At 40.9% G+C, this 12,409-nt stretch overlaps 1 long non-coding RNA gene across 1 annotated transcript in view; it reads right to left on the bottom strand.

The window, feature by feature from the left end:
• Positions 1–122: 122 nt before the first annotated feature.
• LOC114865911 (uncharacterized) overlaps positions 123–12,409 on the bottom strand; it is a 43,976-nt gene continuing 31,689 nt past the window's right edge. Inside the window, exon 3 of the long non-coding RNA XR_003787590.3 lies at positions 123–10,664. This is a non-coding gene — a long non-coding RNA (uncharacterized LOC114865911). The remainder of the gene's footprint in view (positions 10,665–12,409) is intronic.

The following is a 12,409-nucleotide window of genomic DNA, read 5'->3' as shown; positions in this document are numbered from 1 at the left end:
CTGATGCTTCTATGTAACACCTAAATCTCTGCTTGTGAGCCCTAGCAGCCAGCTTAGTCTCTGGAACAGCAAGGGCGGGGATGGGGGGAGTAGGATGGAGGAGGAGGAGGGGGGGGGGGGGTAATGAGAGTTTTTAATTCATTTTTTACCGGAGCTGTGATTGAATTAAACTCCCACAGAAGGGCTGGAGCCTCTCCTCACCACAAGCTATTTCCTCCTATTAGAGATGTAACAGAAGCAGCAGGCCAGGGAATCAGGTCAGTTAGAGATGAAACTCAATGTTCTTCCCTAATTTTATGGAAACATATACTCTTACAGACTCTTACGCATCTGCTGCCAGTAAAACTTGTGGGCTGCTAATAGACTGAGGCAGCTGCACTCGGCACCACTATACATTTTCAAACAATCTTGTCAGAAACGTCTTCTCTCCATAGTTACAGAAGATGATCAATACCTCTGGGTACCACTAGCTGTGTCCAGAGTATAAGAAAGATTGTCTTATTTATTTACTGTATATTAACCTATTCCGCTGCCTACTGCCATGGTCAGCAGATCACTTGGCCTGTTTTATTTGTTTTGTTCCACAGGGGTTTTACTCTGTCATACAGTGTGTTACATGGTCTTCTAATGAGCATCAATAGTATTTTATAGATAAAACCTATTCATGAATGTACATTTGGCATTAATGCGAGATGTCATTTCAGCAATAAACAACTGAGAGGTAATAGTGTCGTCTGACACTATGGATGCCATTTCAGTTTGTATCCACGTTCTCCACCCCTGTGACGGAGGTCTAGTAGTTAGAAAGGAAGCAGGGCAACGGAGTGTGAGGACCAGGGATGTGTGTGGTTTTCACTAAGCTGACCTACATTTAGCTGAGAGATTAGTAGGACTCAAATACAAAAGCAAAAACTGTATAATAGACAAAATGTACACATCACATTTCTTCTTCGTTGCTATAATTATTTCAGCCTAACAATAAGCCACATTCACACACAGTTATATGAGGCTGTAGCTGCGGGTAGGCTGCACAATGCCACTGTATGTAAGACACACTGCACAGACTGCTGCTACTGTGCAACAGGTACCATCAACTTTAACTGAACTTCAGCTGTCTATGGAAACAGAGGTGGAACTACTGGGTGGTGATGGGTGGTCAGGGCCCCAATGTTTAGTGTTCCCCCAATCATTCCACAGTTACTCCATCCCTAAAGCAAAATGTTAATAATAACATAAAAGGTAATATTACTAATTATTCCCTCAATTTACAACAAAGATTACTAAGATCAGTTGGTACCTCTAGTAAAAAATAAAGACATTTGTGACATATGATGACTGGGATTCAACCACTTCCTGGCCTCCATGCCACATGTAGAGCTTATGAAGATCCACCAGTGCAGGAACACAAGTGGTGTTGGCAGAAACTGGCATGTCACCAACAGCGGAGCTCAGGGTTGCAGGAACGGTGCAGCATAGAAATGTACGCTCTGCAGGAAATGTGGAAAGAGAAGTGATTACGCTGTCAAGTCACCAACGGGCGGAGTTGGTTTCTGTCTTTCAATGAGATACAGCAGAAGACGGATGGATGGAGAAATGGGCACATATACAGTTATTGAAGAGCGATACTGACTGGTACATTTTTACTGATGCTGCTGACTGGAAAATGCTTCTGCATTTGCTCAAGATGACATTTTTGTCAGCACCACGAGGTGATATTTTTTCCTAGGTCGGAATGTCACAATATTTTTTGGGGAATATGCTTAGTAGCCGTCTTGCGGAGGGATGAGATGGGATGATGTAAATCTGTTTACAGCGAAGAATGTTTGTTCAACACTGCTGAAAAAAGGCCAAATGAGGGAAAGCTCTGGCTCTTGAGATTAAAGCGACTCCTAGCAGTATCTGGATTAGCCACTAACCATCATATTGGGTCTCTTTTCTTGTATCCACATATCTGTGGTTGCATGGTAGCACAAGTCAGGCCAGTAGCAGAATATACTGGCAAACTGGTAGATCAGCGCGATTAAACAGTCCAATTCTTCACATTCAACATGCATGAGCCTCATCCCACTCATTCACCTCGACTGCCGTGCGTCTGTCCTACCTCAGCTTTAGTAATAACGCTGGGGTTAAACGCTGCCCTGAAGTGGTTGAGTGCTGAGCACTGCCTTTTTGTGTGTGAATGTGTGAGCCCACAGCGGAGTGGAGTGGAGCTGTGGAGGGGGAGGGGCAGATTACTTTCTGTACACCATGGTGATGATTTCTCTTCCTCTCTGTCTCATATTCGCTGTTACATTTCCACTTTTCAACCATCATTAAGTCCAGTAGTAGTTTCATGAAATGGGCTTTTAGCAGAGAGTATTGTACAATGAGCAGAATAAGTAAAACCGCTCCCAGGAATTAAACAAAAGAATGCAAAGCTTTGTTAAACAGCTGTTGGCATTGCATTCATTTGTCCAGTGTGATATACATAATGCGATGCAAACATTGATTACATTGATTACAAACATTACATGTTTCTGTGAGAAATGAGGAGGAAATGAATGAGAGGAGACTGTCATCAGGCCAAGACTGTGTTTACACTGTGAATTCATCCTGCTGCCTGCATTATGACTTATATCATCAATTAGAGGGCCTGTTGATGAGGTCACCTCACTGCAGAGGTGAGCTACACCTCATGTTATGTGATTAGAACCCACTTATATTCATTTTGAACTTATCAGTCCATAAAACAACATTCCTGACATCATTTTGTTAGTGATGATTTAATATATTAATAGCAGTATATCAATTTGTCACAACAGTATCATTTGTCATTCATCAGAATATATTTTAATAAAGTCTAAATTGAATTTGGTGTCACCTCTTAAAATTGTTGTTTATTAATTTTTTTGTTCAATAACATCAACAACAACAAAAAACAATACCGGCAATAATAATAAACATCCTCATCATCAGATGCCTTAATGACTCCTAATGAGCAAGAAATTAATCTATGACTATCTATGTATGAACAGCATAATTTCTAAATATGTGTAACAGTCCTCATTTTCATTATTCACAGAAATATAGGTGAAGTGTAGACTGGCTTCGTCTGTCATACTTACTTTCCATCTGTTCATATTCCAGTGTAGGAGCTGTTGATCTGCCCTAACAGACGTGTAAATGAGCATGTTTAGATTAAACGTGAAACATGAACTCTGTCCTGTAGACTGTGGTGCAGCGCCACACTGATGCAGTTACTGCCCACTCCTCCACTGCGACTTGTGTCTCATTTAATTATGCTGAGAGGAGGACACTGAGCGGGGCTCTTTGTACAAGCTGAAATATGACGGGGCTGCGTGGGAGCATCAGCAGGAATCTGTACCCCCACACCTTGCTCCATCTTCTGCCTTTTATGCATTGGCTAATTACATCATCACATCTCCCATGGTGTCAGTGGAACAGCTGGGGGTTCTCCTGGAGCAGAGATCCTGGGAAACATAAATCAAAGCTCCTCCCGGTGCCATTGATTGAGCCAGAGGCAGGAAAGGGCACTCTGTTTATTAGGACCTCACATAAATAAGTAAACGGAAGTGCTTCATGTTGTTGGGCTGTTTTATCTGAAATCTTTTCTCCTTGTTCAAGTTTTTTGTTGGTGCCCTTTGCTGTAGGAGAGATGTGTTTCTTTGGGCAGCTCATCAAAAGGTGAGAATTCTCTCTGTTGGAAAAAACAACTAAACTACTATTATCACTGGGAGGATTCACCTAAGATGCCAGATATTATTTGGAAACATTGAAGTGCTACAGTATATAGCTTGTAGTATATATATATATAGCTTCATCCATGTCATTTGAGTCCAGGAATTTGAGTCATAACAATAAAGGAAGGTACACCTCAACTTCTAGATCCATGTGTAAACGGAGGCAAACCTTGCTGGGTAAATAATGTACAATGTCATTCAAAGCCACAAATTCATGAATAAAGACAATATGAGCTCAAATGAGGTCTATCTGTTGAAATGGCTCGTCTTGGTGTCGATAGAGAGTATAATGCCTCTGAGCAATGGTTGTGAACTTGTGATGGCCTCTATTTATAGAAAACAGGAGTGGTAACAGGAAACTAACATGGATCGCTGGTAATGCTGCAGAAGTGTGTTGGTATGCTACGTTTACTCTAGAGCCAGAACCAAACATGATTTTCTTGTCCATATCGTATTTTTGAAGGCAGTCTATCATCACCATCCATCCATCCATCCATCCATCCATCCATCCATCCATCCATCCATCCATCCATCCATCCATCCATCCATCCATCCATCCATCCATCCATCCAACCACACCGGTTGTTCAGTCCAGAGGAACTGTTCCCAGCATTCACTCAATGTTGCAGAGTCGTGTCACCCAAGACAGCTCCACAACATCGAGAGACTTCAGGCACTCAGGACAGATGGACAAGTCCAACACTGAGTCCCCTGTCTCTGCTTCCTCAGCAGGAGGCGTGTTGGAGGCACTGAGGAGGTCCTCAAAGTACTCCTTCCACTGTCTGATAACATCCGCAGTTGAGGTCAACAGCTGTCCGCCTCCACTGAAAACAGAGTTGGTGAAGGACTGCTCCCCCCTCCTCCATCTTTTTGAGACCAAACGATAGTCCTGCTCCATGGCCTGGTCTGGACTCAGACATATTTTACATTTTAACAATAATGTGAACAGACACAAACATCAGATCTAAAAAAAAAAACAAAAAAAATGCCTACACAGCGCACAGCTCACACAAATACAGCATGAAAAACAATGACCTTTAAAAACAGAAACCTACATCACAGTTCTGAAGTGCCCCAAATTCAATTTTGCGTAATATGTTGTTTCTTTTACATTTTGTGGTGAACAAATCATATCTCATGATCATGCCATGTATGAGTAGGCATTGGTGAGTCTCCTAGGAACTAATTGGGCTCATATGAACTGTCCCATGCATTAGGGGCAAAATGGAAGCCAGTACCATTCACAAATATCTTCATTGTAATAAATGGATTTATGACCCAAATGGATGTTTGTGCCACGTTCCCTCCAAGCAGCAAGCTTTGGAGCTACAGCATTAATGAGAGAAGTCCTCAGTGTAAGTGGGTAGTTGGGCCAAATTTGATTAAGTCTCCAAATGGCATTTCTGTTACATCAGAATACCAAGCATCAGATAGATGAGATTTAGAAAGTAGCCAACAAACTTTAATCCCCTCTTGACTGAGTCAAATTGGACAAATCCGGAGAAATTGTTTGATTTTTTAAACACTTTCCATTTTTGAACCACAAAGTACAGGTACACAACTTTTGGCTGCAGCTCTGGCAGTTTGTTCACGTTCCAGCTTTTGGTCTGAACAAAACAGTCACAGAGCGTTGCAACCATATGTCCTCTATGGTCACAGGCTCTAAATAATTCCCTTAGTTCCTGATGTTACAATTTCCAAGCAGTTCACTGTGGATTGTAGCTAATAAACTATTAATTAAAGATGATCTAAATCTTAAGCATCTGTGTCTTTTAATGTTTTGAGACATAAGCTGTCCAGTCCAGCTCCTAATCAAAGTAGTACAGTTACTGTATGGTGAAAAAGCCTCTCCATCAGAACAACCACTAGGGTCAAGTTCAGTGTAGTCTCTCTCCCTGGCCTGTAATCTATTACATTTTGTTTTAAGTTATTCCACCAGTGGGCTGTGTTTTGCTCAAAGAGCCAGATGTGTGACTGTGTTTTAACAGCTGGCATGGTGACCTTCTTTGGAAATGGTGGCCAGTACATGATTGGAGTGTGGTGCACCACAGCTGTTTAATTTAGGGTGGGAATGATGTAGACTGTGTTATCCCAACAGTCCCGACATGTATCTGCATGGACCAATGGGCTCCAGCTGTTATTGTGCTTCATCTTTACTTACAACTTGACTGCATAAACAACATTATAACAGCAGCAACTTGTGTTATAGCTACTGTAGCAGCAGTAGTTATAATGGCTGTAGAATTATAGTAGCAGGAGTAATACAGAAGATCACATGTTTTCAGGACCGTTAGCCCCTCTTGTGGGTGAAACTCTGAGCCATCAATGTAAAAAGCAGTCCTCTGATCTGTGTAGGACATCCAGGTCCCTCCTCTTCCCCAAGCAGAATGCTGATAAAGGAAGGCTTTTGTTTTTCTTATGCTGAACCGCTCACCAAACCATTCAAACCAACAGACACATTTCTCTAGCAGGTGAATAGGAAAACCACTCTCCTGTCATGTTAACAGACCCTAAGGCTTTAGGTTTTTGTATATCTTTTAGTAAAACTTAAGTTTGCAGTTGAGGAAATAAATACTGGAAACAAAGGACTGCTGAGCTAATTGTCCTGTCAGGTGATTGACTCCATTTACATATCTGACAGGTCTTTACACAGTAACTAATGTGCAGTTTCCACATAGGTGCACAATCTGTCACATGTAGCAAGTCATGAGTCATAATGAATAAAATATTTCCCCAGCAATCATGTTATTGACAGCTGATACAATCAAACACACTGCCCACAGCAGAGCTGCTGCAAAATGCTGCACATTTAAAGGTAAATTCTCTTTCATTATTGATTATATTACAAGCAGAAACATTAACAGCTATTTGTCAGCTTCACCAGCTGTGATGTAGAATAAACTCATGCTACTGGCCAGAAAAGTGTCAGTACATGCAAAAAATAAATACATACTGTAGAGGTGGATAACAAATCCTACATAATATACTACAAATAACCTTTTGTTATTTCATGCCCAAAGAGAAATGTTGTAATTTAAATGTTTCCATACTCATATTTTAATAACATATTTACATTCAGAAAGTGGCTTTGTGGAATAAAACTATCTTCAACCTTATGTTCATTGTTATAAGACAGTTGTGCGGGACTATTAAAGGTTTTCTTATTCTTATTCTTACCAAATATTATGAAGTAATTATATTATGATGTTACCAAATGGTATTTATATTACACCACAATGACAGGCTTGGCTGGTTGTAGTGACTGGACCTTTGACCTTTTGACTGTTGACCATCAAAGATCATTTCATGCTTGAGCTGAATTCCCAAATTTAAGGAAAACCCATTAAGGCATTCCTGTGATATCACAAGCAAGGTAAGAATCCCAGATCACGATGACCTTTTAACTTTGATCAAATTTTTCAAACTTTGAGTCCAAGTAGATACTCGTGCCAAACATGAACAAATTCCTGTAACATCAGTGTGACTGAAGGATGTGTGTCATCAGGGCGGAGGCCTAGAAACAGCCTCTCCATCACCACCTAACCGGTTTCTGCTGATCTTACAATCTGCTGTTTGCCCTCCGCTTGTAGAGCCCCGGCTCACACCGGGACGCTGTGTGATCTGCGTATATCGTAGAAGTGCTCTGCTCTTGCCTTTGGCTTATTAAATTCCCCCCAGTCACCGCGGGAAGAAAATCCTAATTGACAATTTCACACCTGCTCCTTCCCTCCCCCTGTTATTCATCCCCTATCATTAGCCCATGATAGCTCCTAACTGTATCCCATCTCTTTATTAAAATTACTTACACATTTCGTCCTCTCTTCCCCATCGCCTCTACCCTGCTCACTGCTGTGCTTGGAGTGCCCTTGTGAGACCGGTCTTAGAGGAGTGCACCGGATTGGTTGTATAATTGTCTGTTACATAACTGGATGAATTAGGCAGGAGATATGTTTAAAATGAGGGCACAGATTGGTGGCACAGAAGAATAGTGTGTTCCAGCTCTTTGCCTTGCAGCACAGAGGCGGGGCAGTTTGTCTGTAAATCTGTGTGTGTGACAGGAGCAAAGAGGAATTGAAAGGGAAAGGCAGAAACAGATAAAGCTGGCATGCAGCAAAGGGATAGATTCGTAGGCTTGGTATAACAGCATGAGTCACCACAACTTTGCTGACGGACGTGTGGCCTGAATCCGAAGGAACCACCCCCCAACCTCCACCAGAGACCTACGTGTGAATCTGTTTATTCCTTCAGAGCCGTCTACAGTTGTTAGCTGTTAACTCTTTCACATAGAGTCCATCTTTGGGTTTGTCAGAGAATAAGCAGTGCTTTAAGTTGTCTGTCCTGAAATGTCATTAACTATTCTGACCTAAATGACAATGCCCCACTTAGGTCTGTGGCGGTGCTTTTGTTCTTGTTGTGTTTTTATTTGTGTTTCACCTGGGCCACACCTCTGATGGCATTTCCTGTTTCCCATTTGCACGTTTGACCTATTTGCACCATTTTAAGAATAAGAATAAGAATAAGAATAAGAAAACCTTTAATAGTCCCGCAGTGGGGAAATTACCTCTCACAACAGCAGTACAGATGAGCAAGAATACAGGTACAGAACAGTTTGTGTTGGCACAGTACAAAGCAGTACAGTACAGTTAGAGTGAGTATGAGGTCATTGCAGGGTTATTGCACAGTAATGGGTATAAGATTTGTACCGGTAACAATATACATGATTGTTCACAGATTTAAGTTAAAGCTTCGTAAGTTCATTCTTGTATCTTCATATTTCGTATCTCGTGTTATTCCGTATGTTGTAACTTGATAACCAAACTTTATGTTTTGGTGATCTTGGAGTTTTTCATTATCCTGTTATTGCTGCACTTGCAGCCTTTGTCAGTCTTGTTCTAGTTCATTACCCTCTGATTTATTAGATTATTAGATTAGTCATTTTGGGCATGAAATGTGAATTCTCTGGCGTGTGGGAACCTTATTAATAGTTGGTACAAAAGTTATCAAGGTCATAGTGATCTCAAAAGCCACCAGAAGGAATTACCCTAAAGTAAAATACTTGTCAGGAAGAAAGCAAATACACGCAATAATATTACAGGTCGTACTTTAAAACACAGTACAGAAGAGATGAAATCTACACCACTGACCTCAGGATCTGGCCTGACCAATTAAAACAGTCAATATAGTCAATAATTCCCTACATATCTCTTTCTGAGGCAGCAAAAAGCTGCAACCACAACTTAACCAGGAAAATATTCCCTCCATTGGGTTGGTTTCATGATGTCTTATGTGCTGCAGTAAACGGCTAGCATTAAACAACATCTAAACAAATTAGAAATGAGATGAAAGCATAGAAGAACCCCCGAGGCATCTAACCTTTAAATTAATTCTTTTGTCTTTGTCTGTCCAGTTATTGTTTTTGTTCTTATTATCCAAAATGTCAAATAATTAACCACTGACCCCTTTCAGCCACGCACGTGTCTGTACTCTGACTCTATTATGTCCTTGCATCAGTAACGTAACAGTCGACGTCGACGACATAAGAAATGAAATGTCATGCTGTAAAAGTGTCCGGGCTAAATATCAGCACGGCTCCATCGGGCTGTTTTTCATTCTGCCTGCTCCGTAACACCGAGTTGAACAAATTCAGCCGTTTATAAGCATTAAGAGGCTAATGGTCTGAAATGAATTTCTCCAAACGAACTGCATGTGTAAGACATAAATCGTGAAAACACAATCTAACATTAATGTGCTGTTTTGAATTCCCAGCACAGGTTTTCATGTACGCTCTGTTTCACTAAGCAGCCGAAGTCCATTGTTAAGACAACTGAAAGCTCCATGAAATATTGTTTACGTCAAAACAAAATTCTCTGTTCATGAAAGCCTTTTTATGCACATCTCTAGTCCACAATCGACACACATGTTGTCCTCAGCACTGTGTCCTTTATACTTAAATCTGTACCGATGTCTTGCAGTGACTTAGATACAAATAAACCGGCAATAATGTGAAATTAAAAAAGATTAACGACAAATAGATTCCTCCTTTTTTACACTTATCTATTTTGAATAATAAAATAAGGGCAGTCTTATGACTTCAACCATTGTAGTCTTATTAACCTCATGCCAGCCCATGCAATGCTAACACCTCAAAGAGCGTCTGAGTACACTGCTAAAGCCCAGTTTTCAAAGGAAGCTGTATCACGACGCTGTCCATTTCTCCTTCCAATCTCACATACTGTATCTCCCACCTCACTAATGAGCCCATTAGCAATTATGCGTCGGATCAGGCTTCTATGGCAACACAGCATGAGCAGATCGTTTGGGGTGGAAAGATTTACACAGCATCCTACTCTCAGTGCTGCTTGAAAAGAACATTTGATATTGAATATTAATAAAGACATATAAAACAGTTGTGCTATGTGAAATACTGCAAACCTGTGAAGTTAAATGCTGCACATCACAATTCACATGCTGGTTACATTTGGTCATAGTCTTTTACAAATGATAAGAAAAAAGCTTCTGTTTATCTCCTGTGTTTCTTTTTTATTTTTAACATTGTACATTAAAACTGAAGATATTGAAGTAATGATGGAATAAACACAGCAATATGTAGTAAACAAGAGCATATGAAATAACCCAGAATCACCTTTTGTTGACAGCTTTGTGTCAGCATGAAGGTTGCTTCACAGTGGGAGCCACACATCACCCACTCTACATTTAAAGGGATATACACCACAATTTGAAATCTGGAGTCAGACCAAAGGTTTACTTGAACTACAGGGTTGGACCAGTAAACTGAGCCTGGAGCCACAGGGTGAAAACTAGCAGGGCTTTATTAGCAGTGGGTGGATGAGGAGTGGAGCAGGTAGAGGTTGGGAAAGGGAGAGGATGGGGGACTGGTGGAGACTCAGAGGAGCTCCTGGAAACCTGGCAACAACAGAAAAAACTCTTATCAGAAATAAAATGGTATATTCAAAAATAAGAACTGATATTCAAAGAAGAAAATAGGATCTCACGAGGCAAACAATGGGTTTACAATGCATCCTGGGAACAAACAAAACTTCCCACAACTTTAGCATGGCAAAGTGTGCAGGTCACTGTACAACCACAGTCCTAATCATGAATATGAACTCAGACAAGAATTCTTGACCAGATGAACAAACTTACACTTCACACTTAAAACAATCTTTATCCTTGACTTCCCAACATGAATAAAACATAGTTTGATCCACAAAAGGAAAATCCTCTTGGGCGAATAAATTGTGATGAACCAGATTTGGCCTGGCTTGCTCATATATCTCATATATCTGGTACAGACGTTAGGTATCAGACGCTGGTGTCATTCCTGTGGACTGTGTTTGTTCTTGGGGCTCATCAGGCGTTAGGTGATCAAGGAGTTGGAGGTTTTGTTGTTTGACAGTATGAACAAATGGATTAGAGGTGAAGGGAAATAAAGGGGGTTTATTCAGGTTATCAATGACCAGTCAACATCAGGGGTTTTTGTTTTTGTCTCAGTCTCCGAGGCTCTTCTGACCACTCAGGTACAAGAGCAAGGTGTATGAGCAAGATTTGCCAGAACACTGGGATTTGCTGTGGAGGTGCTGAAATTTGCTTCAATATTATAAATGCATCTTGGCCTGGTTAATGTCCAACCTTCTTTTCCTTCACACAAAGCCATGCAGTGAGCAACGTGCCGTTCAACTGGTCGCCCCTGCTGACTTTCAGGGTGCACCAAGGTGTTTTGTATGTGAGTATAAAGGTCTTTGGATAAAGGTCACCAATGAGGCCGTCGCATCTAAGTCAAAGTGAAGAGTCAACAGATGGGTCCCATCCATAGTAACGCAGGCTGTGTAACACACTGCTGCTGCTCACCTTTGATCTGTTGTTCTTTCTAAGGTTCCTGAAAGTATCAAAGTAAAAACGATTATCTTGTTTAACACACACAATGAAAACAAATTCTCTTTACAGACTGTCCTAAATGAACTCCTAGGGAGGAAGCGTTTAAAAGGAAACCCTGGGGTAGGTTCAAAACAGCCAGCAGGCATTTGACATTTAATCCGACCTTGGGTCTTAAAAGAAGTGGAGGCGGTTGCTAGGGAGAACTGAGCTACTTGGCTTAACTTGGGTGAAAAAGGAAAAAGAGCTGAAGTGATGGACGAATGGATGTCTGCGCTTTATCATGTGACCCATTACAGGCACTCCCAATCTGACCTAATAAGGACGTCCCAAACATTCTGATTGATTGATCAAGGCTATTCAATACATGTAACCAAGTAGTTGTTTTGACTCCATATATTATTCTGAAGGTTCTGTTTAGTGGCAGTTGGATTGGCCTGGACCTGAGCTGGATGAATGAGAACAGAGGAGGCGAAAACATGATCTTTGCAGTAATTAGAAAATCTAAGCAAACAAACATTTATAATAATCAAAAATGTATTTGTTCCTGTGTGTATTCTTGTAAGTAAATAGCATATAAAATATCTGCAAATGTACATATTCATAAAGTTATGGGAGGATTTTATTTGATATTTACTGATCTGGGAGCTGAGCTGAGAGGAGTCGAGCTGTTTCACTCCGATCCCACACTGATTGCAAGGCCATAGGGGAAAATCAGTAAGTGCTCTCCACAGTGTAATCAGGACAAAGCAGTTGTCATACAACTTAGCTCAGAT

This window comes from Betta splendens, chromosome 11 (assembly GCF_900634795.4).
Source record: "Betta splendens chromosome 11, fBetSpl5.4, whole genome shotgun sequence".
Classification (NCBI taxonomy): Eukaryota; Metazoa; Chordata; class Actinopteri; order Anabantiformes; family Osphronemidae; genus Betta; species Betta splendens.
Note: the sequence above shows the minus strand (reverse complement) of the source record. Positions and strands in the feature narration are given on the sequence as shown.